Below are 22,382 nucleotides of genomic sequence, written 5' to 3'. Positions count from 1 at the left end.
CCGGATCGTGACAGGCAGTTTCTCAGGTAAAAAAGTTCTGAAAGAGAGATATATATATATATATATATATATATATATATAATATTTTTATTCATTTATTTTTTCTATTTTATTTTATTATTTTTATTTATTTATTGTAAAATATTTTTTTTTTATTTTTTTTTGCGGGGGGGTGGGGTGGGGGTGTCAAATGACTACCTTGCCCCGGGTGACAAAAATCCTAGTTTCGGCCCTGGTGCTCTTCTTGTCATGGCACTATAGACCAGCGGCATCAAAATAAAGCAAGTCAGATAACCTGATTTCTGCATTTATCCTGACCCATTTGGGATGCTTATAAAGTTCTGATAAATTGCCTGCACTGCACTTCACTACAGTCCTGTGGGGCAGCAAGAAATAACCAGCTGACTACTGAACAGTTAGACGGCATCTCTGTAGCATCTGCTACTCTCCCCGGCTGGGTTGAGCAGGAGAAGCCGTCCATTTTGCAGTGTCATTTCTAGACTGCACTATTTGTGCCACACTGCTGTCCCCTGGAGAAAATAGGATTTTAATTACCTACCGGTAAATCCTTTTCTCGTAGTCCGTAGAGGATGCTGGGGTCCACATTAGTACCATGGGGTATAGATGGGTCCACTAGGAGCCACTAGCACTTTAAGAGTTTTGCAGTGTGGGCTGGCTCCTCCCTCTATGCCCCTCCTACCAGACTCAGTCTAGAAACTGTGCCCGAGGAGACGGACAACTTCGAGAGAAGGATACTACACAGATAGTGGCGAGATTCATACCAGCTCACACAAACAAGGCAAACCAAGCTAACTCGCCTGAAAACTCAGCAACAGCTGAAACATTACTGAACCCAGTAAAAAAATGCAGTACTTATCTAAGAACAAAGCAGTACCGAACCAAGTAACCACTGCAGGATAACGAAGCGTTGGGCGGGCGCCCAGCATCCGACTACGAGAAAAGGATTTACCGATAGATAATTAAAATCCTATTTTCTCTTACGTACTAGAGAATGCTGGGGTCCACATTAGTACCATGGGGATGTACCAAAGCTCCCAGAATGGGAGGGAGAGCGCGGATGTTGCTGCAGAACTGCTTGACCAAACTGTAGGTCCTCAGAGGCCAAAGTATCAAACTTGTTCGACCCAAACCAAGTAGCCGCTCGGCAAAGCTGCAAAACCGAGACACCCCGGGCAGCCGCCCAGGAAGAACCAACCTTACGAGTAGAGTGGTCCTTAACAGATTTAGGACACGGCAATCCTGCCGCAGAATATGCATGCTGGATAGTGAACCTGATCCAGCGAGAAATCGTCTGCTTAGAAGCAGGACACCCAATTTTCTTGGGATCATAATGGACAAACAGAGAGTCCGATTTTCTGTGACGAGCAGTCCTCTTCACATAGATCTTCAAAGCCCTCACAACAGCCAAGGACTTTGATGCAATTGAGGAGTCAGTAGCCACTGGTACCACAATAGGATGGTTGATTTGAAAAGCCGACACAACCTTAGGAGGGAACTGTTGACGCGTCCTGAGCTCCGCTCTATCTTCATGGAAGATTAAATAGGTGCTTTTACAGGACAAAGCCCCCAATTCCAACACACATCACGCAGAAGCCAAGGCCACCAAAGTGACAGCCTTCCACATGAGAAACTTGACCTCAGCCTCCTGTAAAGGCTCAAACCAATCCGATTGCAGGAAATGCAACACCACGTCAAGATCCCAGGGTGCCGTTGGTGCCACAAAGGGAGGCTGGATGTGCAGAACCCCTCTCAAAAAAGGTCTGAACCTCAGGGAGGGCAGCCAATTGTTTCTGGAAGAAAATGGATAAAGCCGAAATCTGGACCTTTATGGATCCCAACCGCTGGCCCATATCCACACCTGCTTGCAGGAAGAGGAGAAACCGTCCAAGTTGAAACTCCACCGCAGGAAATTTCTTGGATTCACACCAAGACACATACCTTTTCCAAATTTGATGGTAATGTTTAGACGTTACTCCCTTCCTAGCCTGTATCAGGGTAGGAATAGCTTCACTCTGAATACCCTTCCGAGCTAAGATCTGGCGCTCAACCTCCATGCCATCAAACGTAACCATGGTAAGTCTTGATAAGCGAATGGCCCCTGTTGCAGAAGATCCTCCCGAAGAGGAAGAGGCCTTGGATCTTCCAGGAGTAGATGCGGCAGATCCGCATACCAAGCCCTCGCCTGAACTCTTGTTCTTTTTACAAGCTTTAGAATTCTTGGAATGGGTGGAAGTGGAGGCAACACATACACTGACTTGAACACCAACGGTGTTACGGTGTTACCAGGGCATCCACCACCACCACTTGTGGGTCTCTCAACCTGGAACAGTACCTTCAAAGTTTCTTGTTGAGAAGCGAGGCCATTATGTCTATTTGAGGTACGCCCCAACGACTGGTCACCTCCGTGAACACCTCCGGATGGAGGCCCCATTCTCCTGGATGGAGCTTGTGCCTGCTGAGGAAGTCTGCTTCCCAGTTGTCCACTCCCGGAATGAAGATTGCTGACAGCGCCACTGCATGCCTTTCTGCCCAGAGGAGGATTGGCCTGATCCTGCAGAAAGCATGCTGCTTGTAGAAGACCGTTGTACACGGCTCTTAGTTCCAGGATGTTTATTGGAAGAAGGGATTCCTGACCTGACCACCTTCCTTGGAAGGTTTCCCCTTGGGTGACTGCGCCCCAACCTCTGAGACTTGCATCCGTGGTTAGAAGGATCCAGTTCTGAACCCTGAACCTGTGGCTCTCCAGATGGTGAGGCATTTGCAGCCACCAGAGGAGTGAAATCCTTGTTTTTGGCAACAGACGTATCCTCTGGCGCATGTGTAGGTGAGATCCCGACCACTGGTCTAGGAAATCCAGTTGGAATGACCGAGCATGAAATCTTCCGTACTGTAGAGCCTCGTAAGAGGCAACCATCTTCCCCAGAAGGCGAATGCACTGATGAACCGACACTCGGGCAGGATTCAAGACATCCCGGACCATTGACTGTATTACCAACGCTTTCTCCACCAGTAGAAATGTGATAGCCGGGCAGCGGCCGGTCCATCAGTCATATTAAAAAGCATTGCACACCAGGCCGTTTCATCACATTAGCCAGCAGTTTATTCACATTTCAGACAGGGTTATCACGACAGTAACATTTAACTTCTTTTTCTTCTCTCCAGCACAATATTCATATGGGTTACATCAGGTTACATCTCCTTTCATTTGCTTCACTGGCAATAACAGCATTTACAGTGATGTGGCAGCATTACAGTACATACCAGCGCAGTCTCTGGGAATCAGTAGTGCGGCTTCCGCAAACTGAGATTAATTTCAGTGTGCTCTCCCCCATTCGCTAGGGGCTCTATCTAAATGGGATCTCTCATGGACACGTTACTGGGGGCCTTCCGCCAAACGTAGTTTCCTACCACTCACCCAGCTCGTCCTCTCCCGCAGACTCACACCTCCCATCCTGCTTCTGGGGTACCCCTGAAGGTGAAGATCCCCTTTATTTCTTCCACTGATTGTTCATGCTGTAACTTCTCTCACACTGCAAATCTGGATATCTCTTGCTCTTCCTAGCAGCACCTACATGCTGTTCCATAATGCCAGGGATTGTGGAGTTATAGATGCTTGTTCCACAGTCCCCAGACTGCGTTTCTCCTGGACATTAGCCTGTGCCCTCCATCTCAGTCCTCAGCTCACACTGAACTGTCCTGTGCTTTGTTCCTTTTGCTAAAATCCCCCTGCACTTCCTGTCCTAACCCCCTAGATGTGGCAGGGTCTGCCAGAACTGGTTTTGGGGCCATAAAACTCCCCCACTCACTGATAAGAATTAAATGGCTTTTGGAACTCTCCAATATCTCTTGTCTCCTAACATTCCAGTATGCCACAGAAACACCCTCTGCACCTCCGTGTCGAGGATAATCCCCAGGAAAGACAATCTCCTTGTTGGCTCCAAAAGGTTCAGGTCTTTGGAAGGTTCAGGATCCAACCGTGCTCCCTGAGCAGATGAGTCATGAGAGCAATGGACTGTAACAACTTCTTCCTGGACGATGCCTTTATCAGCAGATCATCCAGATATGGAATTATGTTCACACCCTGTCTGCGGAGAAGAACCATCATCTCTGCCGTCACCTTGGTGAAGACCCTCGGTGCCGTGAAGAGACCGAATGGCAGTGCCTGAAACTGATATTGGTTGTCTAACAGTGCAAATCTGAGATAAGCCTGATGCGGCGGCCAAATTGGAATGTGTAGGTACGCATCCTTGATATCTAGGGACACCAGAAACTCCCCCTCCTCCAGACCTGAGATCACTGCCCTCAGAGACTCCATTTTGAACTTGAACTCACTTAGATAAGGGTTTAACGATTTCAAGTTCAAAATTGGCCTGACCGAACCATCTGGTTTCGGTACAACAAAAAGGTTTGAATAGTAACCCCTGTTTTGCGGATGAGGTGGAACAGGAACAATGACCCCCGACTTTTCCAATTTTTGGATGGCTTCATGCAGGATAGCCCTGTCTGTCAGCAAAGCTGGCAAGCCTGTTTTGAAAAATCGGTGAGGCGGGAGATTTTAAGCTCCAGTCTGTACCCCTGGGACACAATATCTTGTACCCAGGGATCAAGGCCGGACGACACCCAGACATGGCTGAAACGCCTGAGTCTCGCCCCCACCAGCCCATCCTCCAGGCTGTGCGGTCCACCTTCATGCTGAGGATTTTGATGTACCAGAAGCAGGCTACTGGTCCTGGTAACCTGCAGGTGCAGGTTTTTTGGATTTTGCACAACCTCCTCTAACGAAGGTGGTAGGAGGCTTGGACTTTTTTGTCTTAGCGGTCCGAAAGGACTGCGACGCAGATGAAGAGAAGGGTTTCTTTGTAGAAGGCGGAGCTGAGGGAAGAAAAGGTGACTTACCCGCGGTTGCCGTGGAATTCCACGCATCCAACGCTTCCCCAAATAGGGCCTTACCTGTGAAGGGTAGATTCTCCACACTTCTCCTGGATTCGGTGTCGGCAGACCATTGGCATAGCCAGAGTCCCCTGCGAGCTGACACAGACATGGAAGATATCCTTGCATTCAGCGTACCCAGATCCTTCATGGATTCCACCATGAACCCCGCAGATTCCTGTATGTTACGTAAAAACATATCAATATCACTTCTATCCAGTGTATCCAAGCCCTCTAGTACAGTGCCTGACCACTTTACTATAGCTTTAGAGATCCATGCACAGGCAATAGTAGACCTTAACACCACCCCTGAAGCAGGGGATTTGAGCGTAGTGTCAATCTTACGATCAGCCGGTTCTTTTAACGCGGTAGAACCCGGGACAGGTAAAACCACCTTTTTTGACAGTCTGGAGACAGATGCGTCAACTATGGGAGGAGTGTCACAACTTTTCTTATCCACTTCAGGGAAGGGAAAAGCAACCAGAACCCTTTTGGGATCTGGAATTTCTTCTCTGGGTTTTCCCAGGATTTAACAAATAGAACGTTTAATTCTTTAGACACAGGGAAGGTTAGCGAGGCTTTATTATTGTCTGTGAAGTAAGCCTCCTCAACCTGCTCAGGTGGTGTGTCTGTAATATTTAACACATCTCTAATGGCTTCACTCATTAGCTGCACCCCCTTTGCAAGGGATGCCGCCCCCCTCAGCACATCCCCATCACCGTCTACCATGTCAGAGTCAGTATCCTGTCATCTTGCATCATCTGGGCAAGTGCACGTTTCTGTGGGTATACGCTAGGGGATTTAGAAGGAATAGGAACGGAACCTGACCAAACTGCCATAGAATTCTTTTAAAACCTGAGTTTCAGTCTCAGTATGGGCTACCCTAGTAGAGATCTGAGAGATCATTCTCTTAATAGAAGTCAACCATTCTGGCTCAGTAATAGGAATCTGAGACAATACATTACATTACTGGGTACATGCAATGGACTCCTCTGGAGAAGAAGTGTCCTCTGCAGCAGAAGACACAGAGTCCCTGGACATGGTTATGTGAGAAAGCATACACCCACACTCACACAGGAAAATGTCAGACACCGTTTTCCCCCAAAATCCTTCAGAGAAGCACAGAGCTTGGAGCCAGCACACTCACAGCGCTTCCCTAGGTAGCTATAATACAACTACCTAGCGCTGACTGTGTACCTTAATAGACTACACAGTAATTACACAGCCTCTCCCCCCTCTTCTACAACCCCCTGGTACTGCACAGGATAGCTGGAGTTGCGTGGAGGGACAGCTCTCCCTGTCAGCGTCTCTGTAGCTGGATCTGCAGGGAGGAAAATGGTGCAGAACACTGCTTGGTCCGCTCTGAGGAGAAGCTCCTGAAACATGGCGCTGCTTCCCGCACTTTACAACTTTATACTAGAGATGTGCACCGGAAATTTTTCGGGTTTTTTCGGGTTTTGTGTTTTGGTTTTGGATTCGGTTCCGCGGCCGTGTTTTGGATTCGGACGCGTTTTGGCAAAACCTCCCTGAAAATTTTTTGTCGGATTCGGGTGTTTTTTTTCAAAACCCCCTCAAAAACAGGTTAAATCATAGAATTTGGGGGTAATTTTGATCATATAGTATTATTAACTTCAATAACCAAAATTTCCACTCATTTCCAGTCTATTCTGAACACCTCACAATACTATTTTTAGTCCTAAAACTTGCACACTGGATGACTAAGCAAAGTGACCCAAGAGGGCGGCACAAACACCTGGCCCATCTAGGAGTGGCACTGCAGTGTCAGACAGGATGGCACTTAAAAAAATTGGCCCCAAACAGCACATGATGCAAAGAAAAGAGAAAAAGAGGTGCACTGTGGTCGCTGGATGGCTAAGCTAAGCGACACAAACACCTTAATATCACAGGAATTATTTGTTCTAATCAATGGTATTATTGGTCCAAATCACTGGAAGAAAATGACAAAATCACTGGAATTATTTGTTCTAATCAATGGTATTATTGGTCAAAATCACTGGAAGAAAATGACAAAATCACAGGAATTATTCGTTCTAATCAATGGTATTATTGGTCAAAATCACTGGAAGAAAATGACAAAATCACTGGAAGTATTCGTTCTATTCAATGGTATTATTGGTCCAAATCACTGGAAGAAAATGACAAAATCACTGGAATTATTCGTTCTAATCAATGGTATTATTGGTCAAAATCACTGGAAGAAAATGACAAAATCACTGGAAGTATTCGTTCTAATCTATTTTTAATTTTCTCCTGCATAGCCCAGTAAAATGTTGCAATGTTAAGTATTGACTTGTGCCTTCTGGGTGTCCACTTCTTCACCAAACCCAGCCAAATCTCATCCTAACCGTCTGTTCCACGTTCTCTATGTACCCCATCTGTGTCACCCATGTCTGTCTACCCCTCCCCTTTAGATTGAAGCTCTCACGAGCAGGGCCCTCTTCCCTCATGTGCTTATCCTTTGTCTTACTTTAATAATCTTCAACTGTACCACATCCAGCAGTCTTCTGCCACCTGATACTTATTCCAGTGTCATCTGCTGATGTAACTATGTGTATTTACCCTGTACTTTTCCTATACTGTCATCAACTGTAAGTTGCTGTTTTCCTGTTTGACTATTTATGCACTCTGTAATTGCGTGCTGCAGGACCCTTGTGGCGCCATATAAATAAAGGATAATAATAATAATAATAATATAGGGTGTATAATCCCCAGGTGTATCTCACACAGTACTATATAGGGAGTATAATCCCCAGGTGTATCTCGCACATCGCTCAGTACAGATTACAGGATGTATAATCACCAGGTGTATAACACACGTCGCACAGTACAGTATACATACTACTCACAAAAATGCAGCACAGATATGGAATGGATACTTGCAGTGACACAGAGCTGCAAGATACAGCAATGGCCTACTGTACTGTACTATATATGTATACTGCTGGTCACCAAAATGCTGCACTGTCCAACTATATACTGCTCACAATAATGCAGCACAGATATGGAATGGATACTTGCAGTGACACAGAGCTGCAAGATACAGCAATGGCCTACTGTACTGTACTATATATGTATACTGCTGGTCACCAAAATGCTGCACTGTCCTACTATATACTGCTCACAATAATGCAGCACAGATATGGAATGGATACTTGCAGTGACACAGAGCTGCAAGATACAGCAATGGCCTACTGTACTGTACTGTACAACTATATACTGTTGGTCACCAAAATGCTGCACTGTAATACTATATATACTGCTCACAAAAATGCAGCACAGATATGGAATGGATACTTGCAGTGACACAGAGCTGCAAGATACAGCAATGGCCTACTGTACTGTACTATATATGTATACTGTTGGTCACCAAAATGCTGCACTGTCCTACTATATACTGCTCACAATAATGCAGCACAGATATGGAATGGATACTTGCAGTGACACAGAGCTGCAAGATACAGCAATGGCCTACTGTACAACTATATACTGTTGGTCACCAAAATGCTGCACTGTAATACTATATATACTGCTCACAAAAATGCAGCACAGATATGGAATGGATACTTGCAGTGACACAGAGCTGCAAGATACTACAGCAATGGCCTACTGTACTGTACTACTATTATACTGGTGGTCCCCAGTCCCCACAATAAAGCACACTGAGCACAGATATTTGCAGCACACTGAGCACATATATGGAGCGTTTTCAGGCAGAGAACGTAGATATTTTCAGCACACTGAGCACAGATATTTGCAGCACACTGAGCACAGATTACGGAGCTTTTCAGGGAGAGAACGCAGCCACGACCTCTCCGTTCAATCTCCAATGCATGAGTTAAAATGGCAGCGACGCGCAGCTCTTTATATAAAATACGAATCTCGCGGGATGATGACGTTCGGGCGCGTTCAGGTTAACCGAGCAAGGCGGGAAGATCCGCCTCGGAACCGTGTACAATAGGTGAAGTTCGGGGGGGGGGGGGGGGGGGGGGGGGGAGGGGGGGGTTTGGATCTCGACGAACCGAACCCGCTCATCTCTACTTTTTACTGGCCTGAGGTATGGTACTGGCAGTGTTACTGAGGTCCCTGACAGCCTGAGTGACCAGTGTAGGGCATAGGCTCTGGCTCAGGGTGCCCCTCATAGCGCCGCACTGTGTACCACTGAGCCTCCGGAGCGCAGTTAGTAGTGCACTCCCACCCTGTTGCCACCATCTTCACACTGGCTCCCCGCTTGCTGGGTTGGGGCGGTGACTCACTCGCCACCGGAATCTTCTGGCTCTGTTAGGGGGTGGCGGCATGCTGCGGGAGTGAGCGGTCACCTGGGGTGGCTAAAGATCATCACCCTCAGGAGCTCAGTGTCCTGTCAGCGGAGATAGTGGCCATTAACCTCTCAGGGTTGGACACTACTCCCCCCTTAAGTCCCACGAAGCAGGGAGGCTGTTGCCAGCAGCCTCCCTGTGCCTAACTTACTCTTAGAAACAAAGAAAACTAAAGAAGCTCTAGGAGCTCCCCTAGCTGTGACTGGCTCCTCCAGTCACATTTTCTAAACTGAGTCTGGTAGGAGGGGAATAGAGGGAGGAGCCAGCCCACACTGTTAAACTCTTAAAGTGCCAATGGCTCCTAGTGGACCCGTCTATACCCCATGGTACTAATGTGGACCCCAGCATCCTCTAGGATGTAAGAGAAATTAACTGTTATACCAGCCACCCACGGACACATTGACGGTTTCCCACATCACCACCCACAGATAGGGCATTCTAGTGTGTGACTGTAATCGCTTAAAACATCTGAGGACGGGACACTGTGTCTAACAATTGCAGGAGGCACAGTGGAGCACACAGTCATTCCATCTATTCAGGAACATTCTATTTATTTAGGAACATACCTTTTTTCCATCAATGTAAAATCTGGGTCTCCTGCTGACTACCAACTGTGTTTCTTCTTCGGGGTCCATGGTCTCCACAGGGTAAACCTTAGGGTATGGCTGGTGGAGACCAGGACTGGCACCAAAGCTTGTGAGCCTCCCAGGGTGCACTGGGCTTCTCTGTTTTTGAGGATGCAGCATCTGCAGACTCTGCATGAGCATTATTCTTCTGTGTAGACCTCAGGTTACACAAGATGGCTGTTATTTTCAGTCTGCCAGGACCAGGAAATCTGTGTTGGAAGACTGCCCCCCATTTCGTGATACACCATTGCTGTCCCTGGCCCGCCCCCACATGGCCGCAGCATGTCAATCACATTGCAGCTTTTGGGCACTGCGAGTGATCAGAAGGAGACCTGCACATGCGTAGTATGGATCATGTGCAGGCGCAGATCTCTCACTATCGGTGTTATATGCAAACCATCGGGTTTGCATACAACACTGAATCGGGCCCTTGGCTGGATAGAATGATCTAAAATAGATGGGACCCAAGTTCAGGATACATTCCTATAATGGATCAAAGCAATACTTCCCATTATACATATTTGTGAAGACTTCTGAATATTATTATTATTATTATTATTATTATTATTAACCTTTATGTCTATGGATAGACAAGGGGTCTGCAGTGCCTTACAAAGTACATAAACAGAAACAGTGCAAAAAAAACAAGAAAAAAGTGACTTGAGGTACAGAACATTGCAGGACATGGACAAGGTTTATAAACATAGTTGAATCAGCAATCATAGTACTCAAATGAGCAACAGGGTTGCCAAACACAAAGGTTTACATATATATGTAACATCTGAAAGTGAAAATATAACATCAACCTATGGGGATGATATACCTCTCTTAGGAACAATATAACTTGATCATATTACATAGAAACTTAGAACTTTGACAGCAGATGAGAACCAACTGGCCCATCTAATTTATTCTGTGTATGCAAACAAATACAGTATACCTTGCTTAGAGGTTTAAGGTAATATCCCTGCATGTTCCAGAAAAGGGTTATAGTATGCTCAAAACAGTTCTTGTGTGTAGTGGTTATAAATAATATTTATATATAAATAGTATCTGAGCCTCTGCCAGCATTTCAGAGGATGAGAATTGCATTTTAAATATATGTTTCCTACCCCCTACCTATACCCTGTGCTGGATGGATAAGCGCCACAAATACGGCTGAAGCATCTGCTAAAGCTTGAATTCAGGCTGTTTACACTCATCTATAAAACCTTCTAGTCATCAGCTTATTTAATAGCAGAGTTTCGGGATAGTGAGCAGGACATCATCAACAGTGTCGTAGCCAGGGGTGATTGCTCCCCCTGCTAAAAAAAAAGTCTTTAAATTAAGCCTATGCTGGACCCAAAGTGTGACTTTGTAATTGATCATGCTATTTCGCCTGTGGCACCCAAATGCATGACATGTGGACTGTAAAGAAAAAGCTACAGATACTGACAACCCCCTGCTACTTGGGACGCCAGACTGTGATGATAGTATGCAACACAGCAGGTGCAGCTTTTGTGAAAGGACCTTCTGCTGATGCTGCTGCTTCTTGAGGAGGAGACACATTCACTTGGAAAAAGCCCAGGATCTGCAGCGCAGTGTATATAGCTTGTTGCCTATGAGGAGAGGGAAGAGGTCTTAGAACCAAATGAGAAGAGCCAGTCAATAGTGTGAACTTAGAAGTCAGTAAAAGACTAAAATAAATGATGAAATAATTTGCAAATAATACTATAAACCCTTTTATGTTTGATTCTTGGCAGATGTCATTGTTGCCATACAAAATAGTTGGGGTTTTTTTGTTTTGTTTTTAGGGGGGGTTGGGGGGGGGGGGGGTCAATTGACATTATATGAGGCACATGGAGAGGTAAGAGTACATTCAAATGGTTGGCACCTATACTGAGGATGCATGCTCCTTCTTTAATATCATAGTCTGTATGGGCCTATTTTTTAGTCTTCGGTTCCCCTCATGTCAGAAGCTGGCTACCCCGCTGCACAGGCTGTTTGATCTCCAGAAAAGAGTTCTCCATGTGAAACTACCAAATCACTATAGGAAATGTCACAACCACCGCGTGAAACGCCCCAATCGTTGTGAGATACCGGTTTCCTCTTATTCAATGCACATCGTTACAACTTTCCCACTTTTTGCTGTATACTAGTTACAGTGGTTGAATTAATTAGCTGTCTACACGAGTTAAAATATTGCATATAACAAGCAACTGAAATGACTAAACTGGTAATTATATTAATCCTTCAAATTTGGTTTGGACAAGCAGAAGTGACACACTTCCTAATGTCTCCTATGCTGTACACATTGTACTGCCAGAAATAAATGGGGATTCAGATCGGAGGATGTAATCAGTTCCATTTCGTATGGCCAGCAACATATTGCATTAAGCTACTGTGTAATGGGAATTTACACTGCTAAAAAAAGAACCTCTGAAATCTAGAGTAGGGAAAATAATAAGATTATTCTTAATATCCTCCGTCTCTATACAATTACAGTAGGAAAGACGAAATCTCAAATGTTTCTGTTTATACCAAGGTAATTATGTATTAATCATGTGTTACACATAGCACATTGGTATGCTACATGGTATGGTATGGTACAGGCACATTGGAATACCATTTATCATTACGCTTTATGTACTGTAGGAAATTAATTATAGCGTATTCCATTTTCCTACATCTTACACTTCTAGTACTACAGTACTGATAATGCATTACTTGTAGGCAGTGCATCGTAAATTAATACTCCTGTCTAACCTCACTGCTCAGATACCGTCCCAGCATCTCAGCACTTATGTTGCCTGGTCCCCTCAATGACCAGAAGAAAAGAGCAGCAAGTGTGAAATTGAACATCACCCTGATCCTTTTTGAAAAGCTGGAAGAATACAATATAATACAAATTGCAGAACAGGATTGTGCTGGCTAATATTCAGCAAGTTGTATTAATAATGCAGCCACCAGGGAAATGTAAGAAATGTCAACAGTTAAAATGTTGACATTAATTATGTCGATATGAGAATGTCAATGTGTTCATAATGTCAGTATTGACCATGTTGACATTCATCATGCAGACACTGATGAAATGTTGAGATCTTACAATATGGACATTTCATCCTGGTGGCTCAGTGGTGACTTACCTTCTCGTGGCAGATGCAGTGCCTCCAGCGTTGTCTTCCAGGACCTGGCGGTCATGTGACTGTCACTTCTGGGTTAGACCTCCAATCCTCTAGCGTACCAGTAAGTATATATGCTACAGATGTAGATATTCTGACAGTAGTAATAATGTTAGAGCATAACAACTACAGGCTAAGTGTAGTGAAGAAGCTATACTGGGTGCACAGTAGGTGACACTGTCTCAAAAGTTATCACTGTATAGACGCTCTGGAGTGATTTATGAAAGCTTCTATAAATGGACAGCAACCAACCAGATTCTAGCTATCATTTCTCTTTTGCATTCTAGTAAATGAATGACAAAATCCGATTACTTGATATGGACAACACCATCATGTTTAGAAGCTTTAGTAAATCTACTTCTCTGTGATATGAATGCACTCACGAACATCTGCAATGACCTCCATGCTGCCAAATTCATGGGCCACTACTCTTTTCTTATTCTCCTTGACCTCTCTGCTGCTTTTGACACTGTGGACCACCTTCTCCTGCAAATCCTTCACTCCACTGGTCTGTGTGGTATTGCCCTCTACTGGCTGTCCTCCTACCTCTCTGACTACTCCTCTCTTTATATGTTCTCTTTAGGTAAGCTCATTAGCTCTTTTGACTTACAACATCATCTTTATGCTGATGATACGCAAAGCTACCTCTCCGTTTCTCTCCTCACTCATATCTCTAACTGCCTCTCTGCTATCTCTTCTTGGATGTGCCAGTGTTTTCTTAAACTTAACATGTCTAAAACTGAGCTGGTCACCTTCTCACCCTCCCGCATAACCTCACCTCCAACAATCATTATCTATTAACGGCACAACTATCTCCTCTAGCCCCCAAGTGTGCTGTCTTGCAGTAATTCTTGACTCATCCCTCTTCATCAAACCACACAATCAGTACCTCTCGCAATCCTGCTGTTTCCACCTCAAAAATATTTCCAGGATCAGACCCTTTCTCACCCTGGATGCTCCTAAGACCCTGATCCACTCACTTTTTATCTCCAGGTTGGACTACTTTCATCTCCACCTAACTGGCCTCTCTGACATCTGCCTCTCTCCACTCCTATCTATCTATCTATCTATCTATCTATCTATCTATCTATCTATCTATCTATTCTCAATGCCGCTTGCTAGCTCATCTTCCTCTCCAAATGTACTACATCCACCTTCCCTCTTTTTCAAGCTCTACACTGGCTCCCCTTCCCATTAAGAATCCAATTCAAGTTTCTCACACTCACAATCTCTGATATTATGTCCCTTTACACTCTCATCAGCCCTCTTTGCTCCACAAATGCCACCTCTCCTGCCAACTGAGTACTTCCTCCCATTCCCACCTTCAAGATTTTGGCCATGGTGCTCCCTACCTCTGGAACTTTCTACCTATCCCTTTTAGACTTTCCACCTCTCTACAAATCTTCAGCCCGGCTCTCAAGACCCATTCCTTCACCAAACCCAGTCATCTATCCTCCTAACCCCCTGTTCCATGCTCACTTCTACCCCATCTGTGTCACCCCTGTCTGTCTGCTCCTCACCTTTCTTCTACTCCTTACAATGGCACCTAACCCTTGGTTTCTGCCACCATAATGCTTATCTCAGTGCCCTATCCCCTGATGCAGAAATGTTAATATACCATAGACTTGTCCCACATTGTCTTGTACTGTACATCGTTGTTTACTTATTTTGCATATTTGTTTATATAGTTTGTTAGGCAATGCAAAACCTTTGTGGCACCATATAAATAAATAAATAAATTAATTAATTAATTAATAATAATAATAATAATAATAATAATAATAATGTACTCTTGTAGAATATTGTTTGTTCATTGTTCATGTTAAGATGTTTTTCTTGTAATGGTCACAGTAAATTGATTCCAAAATCTTGCATGTGTGTTGATGGTTGAACAAAGAGGCATATTCTGCAATATATAATGTGGGGATGGGCATTGCCCATACATATCTCCCCTGCTTTTTTTAAGGATTTACATAAGACAGTACAAGATTTCATATAGGGCAATAAAAGACCAAGGTTTAAACACAGTACCCTCTATAGGCATAAAAACCAAGGAGCACTGCAGCTTCCTACAGTAACCTTCTTCACTATTACCATGTAGTCCTCCTTTGCCATGTAATAGAATGGACTAAAGCTATAGATAATAAACACCAGGGTTGCAATTGAAGATAGCTTTCTATCTATACCCATAGACATAGTTCCTAGGATGCTTACCATCCTTGACACGTCTGACAATCTTCCCTACATTGTCTTTTTGGAAAACATACAAAGCTTGCACTTCATTTCTTCCTTACCCACACCCCTTACTTTTTTCTCAATGCTGATTCCCCCCTCCCCAGGTCTTCCTACTCTCTCATTTTCCCATTGGCGCATTGCAGGTTTAACTCGTCTTGGTTAGCTGGTGGAGGATGATGAGGTGCTCCCTTCAGGAGAAATGGAAAAGATGGGGAACTATGGCAGTACTTTCAGGTAAAGCACTTATAAAAATTCCATTGTGTTACCTCACTCTCCAGAGCTTTCACCCCTTTTGAATCACTATGTACTGCTCCAACGGCACCAAGGCATGCTCTTTCTGATATATATATATATATATCAACTACTGGCCAAAATATAGTTTGGCTCTCTCCCTACTTATATGTAGTTTCACAACAGCTGGAGAGCCACAGGTTGGCCAGGCCTGATCTTGTTGAAGGAACTGGGATGCTTTATCACTGATGGACAGCGGAAACAAATTTTTCTTTACACCCAAGTTTTTTTCACAAAGCCTCTCAGTAGTTGAGGTACATTTTAAATTTATATCAACTAACTCCTTTTGGTGCTTTTGGTGCTGTGGACAGACACCAGGGACTGCCCCAAGATTTAGGAGCTCTGGGACACAGTCATTCACATTATTAGGAACGTGGTGGGAGAGGAGATGCCTTCTGCCTCTGTATCTTGGCTTTTTAATCTAGTTCAGGCCCGGCCAACCTATGGCTCTCCAGCTGTTATGAAACTACAAGTCCCAGCATTGCCTGCCACAGTTTTGTTATTAGGGAGTACTAAAGCTGTGGCAGGGCAGGCTGGGATGTGTAGTCAACAGTTGAAGAAGCACAGGTTGGCCAGGCCTAGTCTAGTCGATATACCTATCTCCTAGTACATAAAATCTCTACTTAAGTATTTATTTTATCAATGCTGCAAAAGCAGTAATCACAATCTTTTGGAAGGCCCCACATCTGCCTCCTATTTCTGCTTGGTTTCAGAGGCTAAACATGTATATGGACATGGAAGATCGAGGCCTCTCCAGCCAAGACAGATATCAGGCCTGTTTATACCTAGTCTACTTAGTTAGACTATAAAGACTCAGCTGAGTATCAGCTTCACATGTTTAAGTAGGGGTTCCCAGGGCAAACAGGGTCCACCCGCTTTGGCACTCCCTTGTTGTCTCCAGGACCAGATTGTAGCATAGAGATGGCTTTATTCATATCTGACTATCCTACCTACATTACCCGTCAAGTTTTCCCGTTCTTCTCCCCATCCATCTTTGCTGGTGTCTTCTTCTTTTTCCCTTCTTGCCATGTTCTTTTTTTGTTTGTTGTTATTTGATGTAATGAAATCGCATTCCTGCAATGTCTGTATGGACTGTATTTTTCATTGCCTCTGTTATTATGAATGCTAATAAACATTATACAAAATAATAAATAAATAATGGGGGTATATCTTGTCTGTCCACAAGAAGCAAACTTTATTTTACTGTTTTGAGAAAGAGGACTTTGGACTAAGGCTTCTTTACATGTCCTACTGTAGATCAGTGGCCCTCTACTCCAAGTACTGTACCACAAAGAGCCCCAGCAAGTCATGTTGTTTGCATTTCTGTAATCATTCACAGGTGATTTCATCTTTTTTGCTGGATCAGTAATTATCCCACCTGTTTATACAGACAGAATTCCAGAAAACATGACTTGTTGAGAATACTTGGGTACTGGAATTAAGAAACAATGTCCTCGATAGCAGTGCTAGTCGATGCTTTAAGGTAGAGGATCTCTAAAGAAGCCCTCAAGGCACCCCAATGGTCCAGGTTTGCTATAAGGTATGTGTTCAGAAATCAGAAACATAGTTATTTAAACAGGACAGTTTAAGAATCAAAATATAAACATGTTACATTTTGTTTATTGCCCATATCCACCTGCATATCATTCAGTTTACTTGGAATGAGAATCCTCCACCAGACCTGCTGGTATCAACATCAAACCAGCTTGTACCTGCATGTTCATTCAGTGTCCAGCCCAGTGCCAGACACAGGGCCCGATGCAGACCTGCTCACTGTTGTGCGAAATCGCACAGCGGGCGATTATCAAATGACTGCGCATGCATATGCACCGCAATGTGCAGACGTGATGCCAAACAGCGACAGGATGGTGCAAAAGTTTCGAGCGCAAGGCATTCGCAAGGTGATTGACAGGAAGAGGAAGTTTGTGAGTGGTAACTGCCCGTTCTCTAGGAGTGTCAGGAAAAACGCAGGCGTTCCCAAGCGTTTTCTAGGAGGCTGTGTGACCTCAGCTCCGGCCCCGATCAGCCTATTTGTATCATACTGTACAGTATGGAAAAATCATTTGATGGTGAGTGAGTAGCAAACAGATTTGCAGATGTCAGCTACCTGGCGAAGTTTTCACACAGCGTACGCATGCATTTGCACACTTGCACGGGGCGGGTTTTCACTCTCCCTTGGCGTCGACTGTCTGATTGCAAACCTCTGCAAATTTGCAGTACAGTGATCAGGTCTGAATCTGACTCCAGCTTCAGGGGGCACTTCCATCGCTGCTCGGGGACCACCTGATGCCCTGCTTTAGTACTGCAGGTATAACAACTCCTCCCAGTGATATATAAACCCACACTGGTCCGTCCAGCACAGGGCACTGGTCAATAACAGGAATATATTTGGAATGTGGTGATAGACTTAATTCTACATAATGTTTTGGTTGAAATTATTCTTACAGATATGAAGACTGGCATGAATTGTCAGCAAATATTTTCATATATTCCCATCAGAAGCTTCTGTGCTCTCATTGTCTTCATTGTGTCCAAATAGACATGCTCTGTTTCTGATAAGATACGGGGATTCTGAATCTCGGGCAAGCATGGTTTTACATCTGCTTATATATATGATTCTGTGTTATTAGGCATATGACTGAGCGAGTGACTGGCAATGCCGTTGCCAGGATTAGGACATGGGTGTAAAGGTACTGAGTGCATTTTACAGGACCTGTTTAAAGTTCAGGGCGCACTTACTGTAATCACCACCTCCAATATTGACCGCCATAGAGAAGGCAGCTTATGACTCCTCCATTTACAGTGCGCAGATGCTACCACCCAACACCATCACATACCTTCCAACATGACCCTCTCCAGGAGGGACAGAATGCTCTGCTCCTAAACTTCCCTCCGAATTTATGATTGACGGCACCTGTGCTGATACACCTTTCTTATCTATTGACCTGTTAAAATCAGATGATGGCAATCACAAATTAAGAGAAAAGTTCAGAAGCAGAGCATTGTGTCCCTCCTGGAGAGGGTCATGTTGGGAGGTATGCCATCAGGGTGATGTACTGCATACCTCCCAACATGACCCTCTCCAGCAGGGACAGAATGCTCTGCTCCTGGACTTCCCTGTTAATTTATGATTGCCATCACCTGTGGTGAACCACCTTTCTTATCCATTAACCTATTCAACACAGGTGCCGGCAATCATTAATTAAGAGAAAAGTCCAAAATCAGAGCATTGTGTCCCTCCTGGAGAGGGTAATGATGGGAGGTATGGTACTGTACGCTGGTGGACACTCTTTCCTGGCCCCAACTACTTTGTGCAGCAGCAGTGGAAACAGTGAGAAGAGTTTGCTGCTCAATTTGACAGGAGCACGAAGACTGTAACAGTGAGGCAGCAGGTGCTTCCATTCAGCTGATAGAGATGATTCTTTCTTCTTCCCTGCTTACAATGGCGTAGGTTTGATCTTTAGATATCTCTCTAGCTCTGTGTCCCCATGTGTGCCTCTGCCCTCACCCAACCACCATCACTCTGTATGTATGCACACATCTCTCTCCTCTTTGTATGTCTTTTACCTCTGTCTCATCCCATCAGCGGGATCACCTGATGTCACCTATGTTATAAATTATAAAGTCTGTGCTGTCAGTTTCTACTTCTAATGCTTCATCAATGGATATGAGATTTCCTCTAACAGAATATTTGTATTTTTAACAGGGGTGACACAATAGCATAAAATTCCAAGTTAATTATAATATTTGCTCAAGAGATAAATTTGCCTGATACACAGTATTTCACCCTGCAATGGTGTATACATTGCTGAAGGACGGAGATCCAGAGGGGAGAAGGTAACAATATAGGGGGTCATTCCGACCTGAATGCACGTTGCACTTCTTCGCAGCGGTGCGATCGGGTCGGAACTGTGCATGCGCGACGTGTGAATAGCGCACGCACGTTGCTGCCCGGCGAAAACGCCAGGAATGAGGAAAGCGGTCGCAGCGGCGACCGCAAGAAGATTGACAGGAGGAAGGCATGTCGGGGCGTCAACTGACCGTTTTCTGGGAGTGGTCCAGCGAACGCAGGTGTGTCCAGGCATTTTGGGGGCGGATGTCTGATGTCATATCTGGGACCTGCATCGCTGGATCCGTCGCAAATGGTAAGTAGGTATAGGGCTGATCTTGTTTTGCTAGAAACTTTTTTAGCATAGCAGGGCTGCAGAAGCGATCACAGCCCTGTTATGCTAAAATACACTCCCCCATAGGCGGCGTCAGGTTGATCGCATGAGCAGCAAAAACGTGCAAAGTGCGATCAACTCAGAATGACCCCCATAGTGTAGGGTGTGTGAATAAGGAGAAGGAAGGAGGACAGATCAGCCTTGGGTTGATCCACGCACCGTAAGTAATACAGTAGCTGATGCATATGCAGGGTGGCTTCCAGAAACCTGCGATTTCGGCGAAGCAATCGCATTGTTAAGCGTCACTAAACATGCTGGTCGGCCTTACCCTGCAGTGTCGGACTGGGGCATGAAGGGCCCACTGGGGGAATGCAGTGATAGGGGGCCATACTTAAGGGTGTGGCCAGCCTACAAAGGGGGTGTGGCCAGCCTCCACAGAGGCTTGAAATACACAATAGTCTAGTGCAGTGTAAATCAACATAACTACCATGTATAATACAAGTGCACAGTCTGGAACCTGATCCCCAGAAGAGGGAGTGGGCACTCAGGCAGTGGGGCCTACCTGTGGTTTCCCTGGTACCCCTGTGGGCCAGTCCGACCCTGTGCTGGGCAGCCCCCAGCATGCAATCTTTAGCAGTTGCAGTCTGGTAATATAGCAAAACTGCAACTGATACTGAATCAGGTCCTCTGTCCCTTTCAATAACAACAATTTAATCTCATTTAAGAAATGATATTCAAAGAAGAAAGATGGTGACAACAGGCCAGGTATTGTGGAAGTATAAGTACTGCTGCAATACTTGCATTTGGAAACCCTACTTGGAACAAACTCACAGCTGACATAGCAAGTTACCTTCTGTACCCAACCACATTAAAATATACATGAGTCACATTATTATAACCAGCTCCTACATTTGAGGTCGGCAGCGCTTAGCCAGGGGCGTTTTAACAGAGGAGGGGCCCCTCCTTTGCATGGCACAGTAGAATCTGGCATTATGCCAGAGTCTACTGTGCATGTATAGGAATGTGTTCCGGCGCTGGGATGGTGTGCCCGCTCCCAGCACCGGGCAAGCAGCAGCGTGCAGGGGACCTGTGTCCCTTGCAGGACAAAGTGGTAGACAGCACTGGGGCAGCGTTGCTGTCCCCAGCGCTGATGGGGCTGCAGCGGCGGTGTACATGGGATCTGCGTCCCCTGCAGGGTGCGGCGGTGGCCGGTGCCGGGGCGGTGTGTCTGTCCCCAGCACCTGTCAAAGTACATTGGTTGGCAGCAGTGCGGACACGGCAGGATTTTGAATCTGGCACCCTCTGTGAACCAATCATGGCTCATGGAGCGCCGACCAATCATGGGCGGCTACAGCGAGCCAATCAGCGCTCGCCGCGTCATAGGCCCCACCTGCAGGTGATGTCAGACGCTGCCGGGAGGTAGAGGAGAGAGGAGGCCACATAGAAGAGCGGCAAAGAGTTTCTGAGGCCACAGAAGAGGCCAGAAGATGCCACTGTCCAGTGGCAGCTGGATGCAAAGAAGATGTGGCACCGCCGCTGGCCAGGATGGGCCAGCAGCCGAAGAGCCCATCCAGGACTAAGAATCGCTGCCGTGGTGGGAAGAAATAGAGCTGTGACGTTCTTCACTGCAGCTTAATCCACTGTGAGGTAGCCCTTCTAAGGCCCTACACCTATGCTCCATAGGCCACCAGGGATCGAGCATTAGACCCGTGGGTGCAGTCAGGCCACCAGCCTGTGGCGCAGTATGCGGACAATAGGCCCATGGCTAATTCCAGTCATTATGCCTGTCCTCATTTAGAGGGCATTAGGCCCTAGTACAGAGTGGCCCATTAGGTAAATTAGGCTCAGGTCACCCAACTGGCCCCATGTTAGACGGGTGCTAGGCCTGTGGGTGAAGTCAGGCCTCTGGCCTGTGCACAGTTAAAGTGCGCTAGGTCCAGTTAATAAGTGCCCTCACCCAGGTGATTAAGGGTAATCTGGGCGCTAGGCCAAGGTCACACCAACCTGTATCTGTTAGGCAGGCAGTGTGCCTGTGCCTATAATCAATAAGGTGATCTGGGCAATAGGCCCAGATTACCAGTGAGCCCCCTGTTGAGTTGTAGCCACAAAAACTCCAGATTGGTAGGTAGGGATTGATTTAGCAACAGTAAGCGGATAGGAATTTAAGGCAACAGCACCGTTATATATTTTTGTACTGTACTGTGTTATTGGATTGTTTTTGTGCAGGGCAAAGGTTGTTTCTAGTTTGTGCATAGAGTTTGTGTTGCACCACATGCACCTAAGATAGTTTGAGGGCTCTGTTAATGAAGCTAGTGTAGCAGACGCACACTAGGTCAGCTTTCGATACCTGTACGGCTTTTGTTTCTTTTTGCCTCCTTAGTGACCTGTAAGTAGAGAAGATCCGAGTACAAGATTGGCAACGGTGAGCATCATCTGTGTCCGTCTGTCCCCTGAGCGCCAGTTCAGTGCGTGAGTGCTGCATAGGTGAGAGTTGGGTGGCTGAGGCTTTATGCCGATGATGATTTTCACCTAACCAGTGAAGGTCACCGCCACCCCTGGAGTATTTTCTTTTCCTTTGGAAAGAGATTTGATACTCCTTCATTAGTTTCCTTTGCTTTC

Source organism: Pseudophryne corroboree, chromosome 5, assembly GCF_028390025.1.
Source record: "Pseudophryne corroboree isolate aPseCor3 chromosome 5, aPseCor3.hap2, whole genome shotgun sequence".
Classification (NCBI taxonomy): domain Eukaryota; kingdom Metazoa; phylum Chordata; class Amphibia; order Anura; family Myobatrachidae; genus Pseudophryne; species Pseudophryne corroboree.
This window is presented reverse-complemented; position numbering follows the sequence as displayed.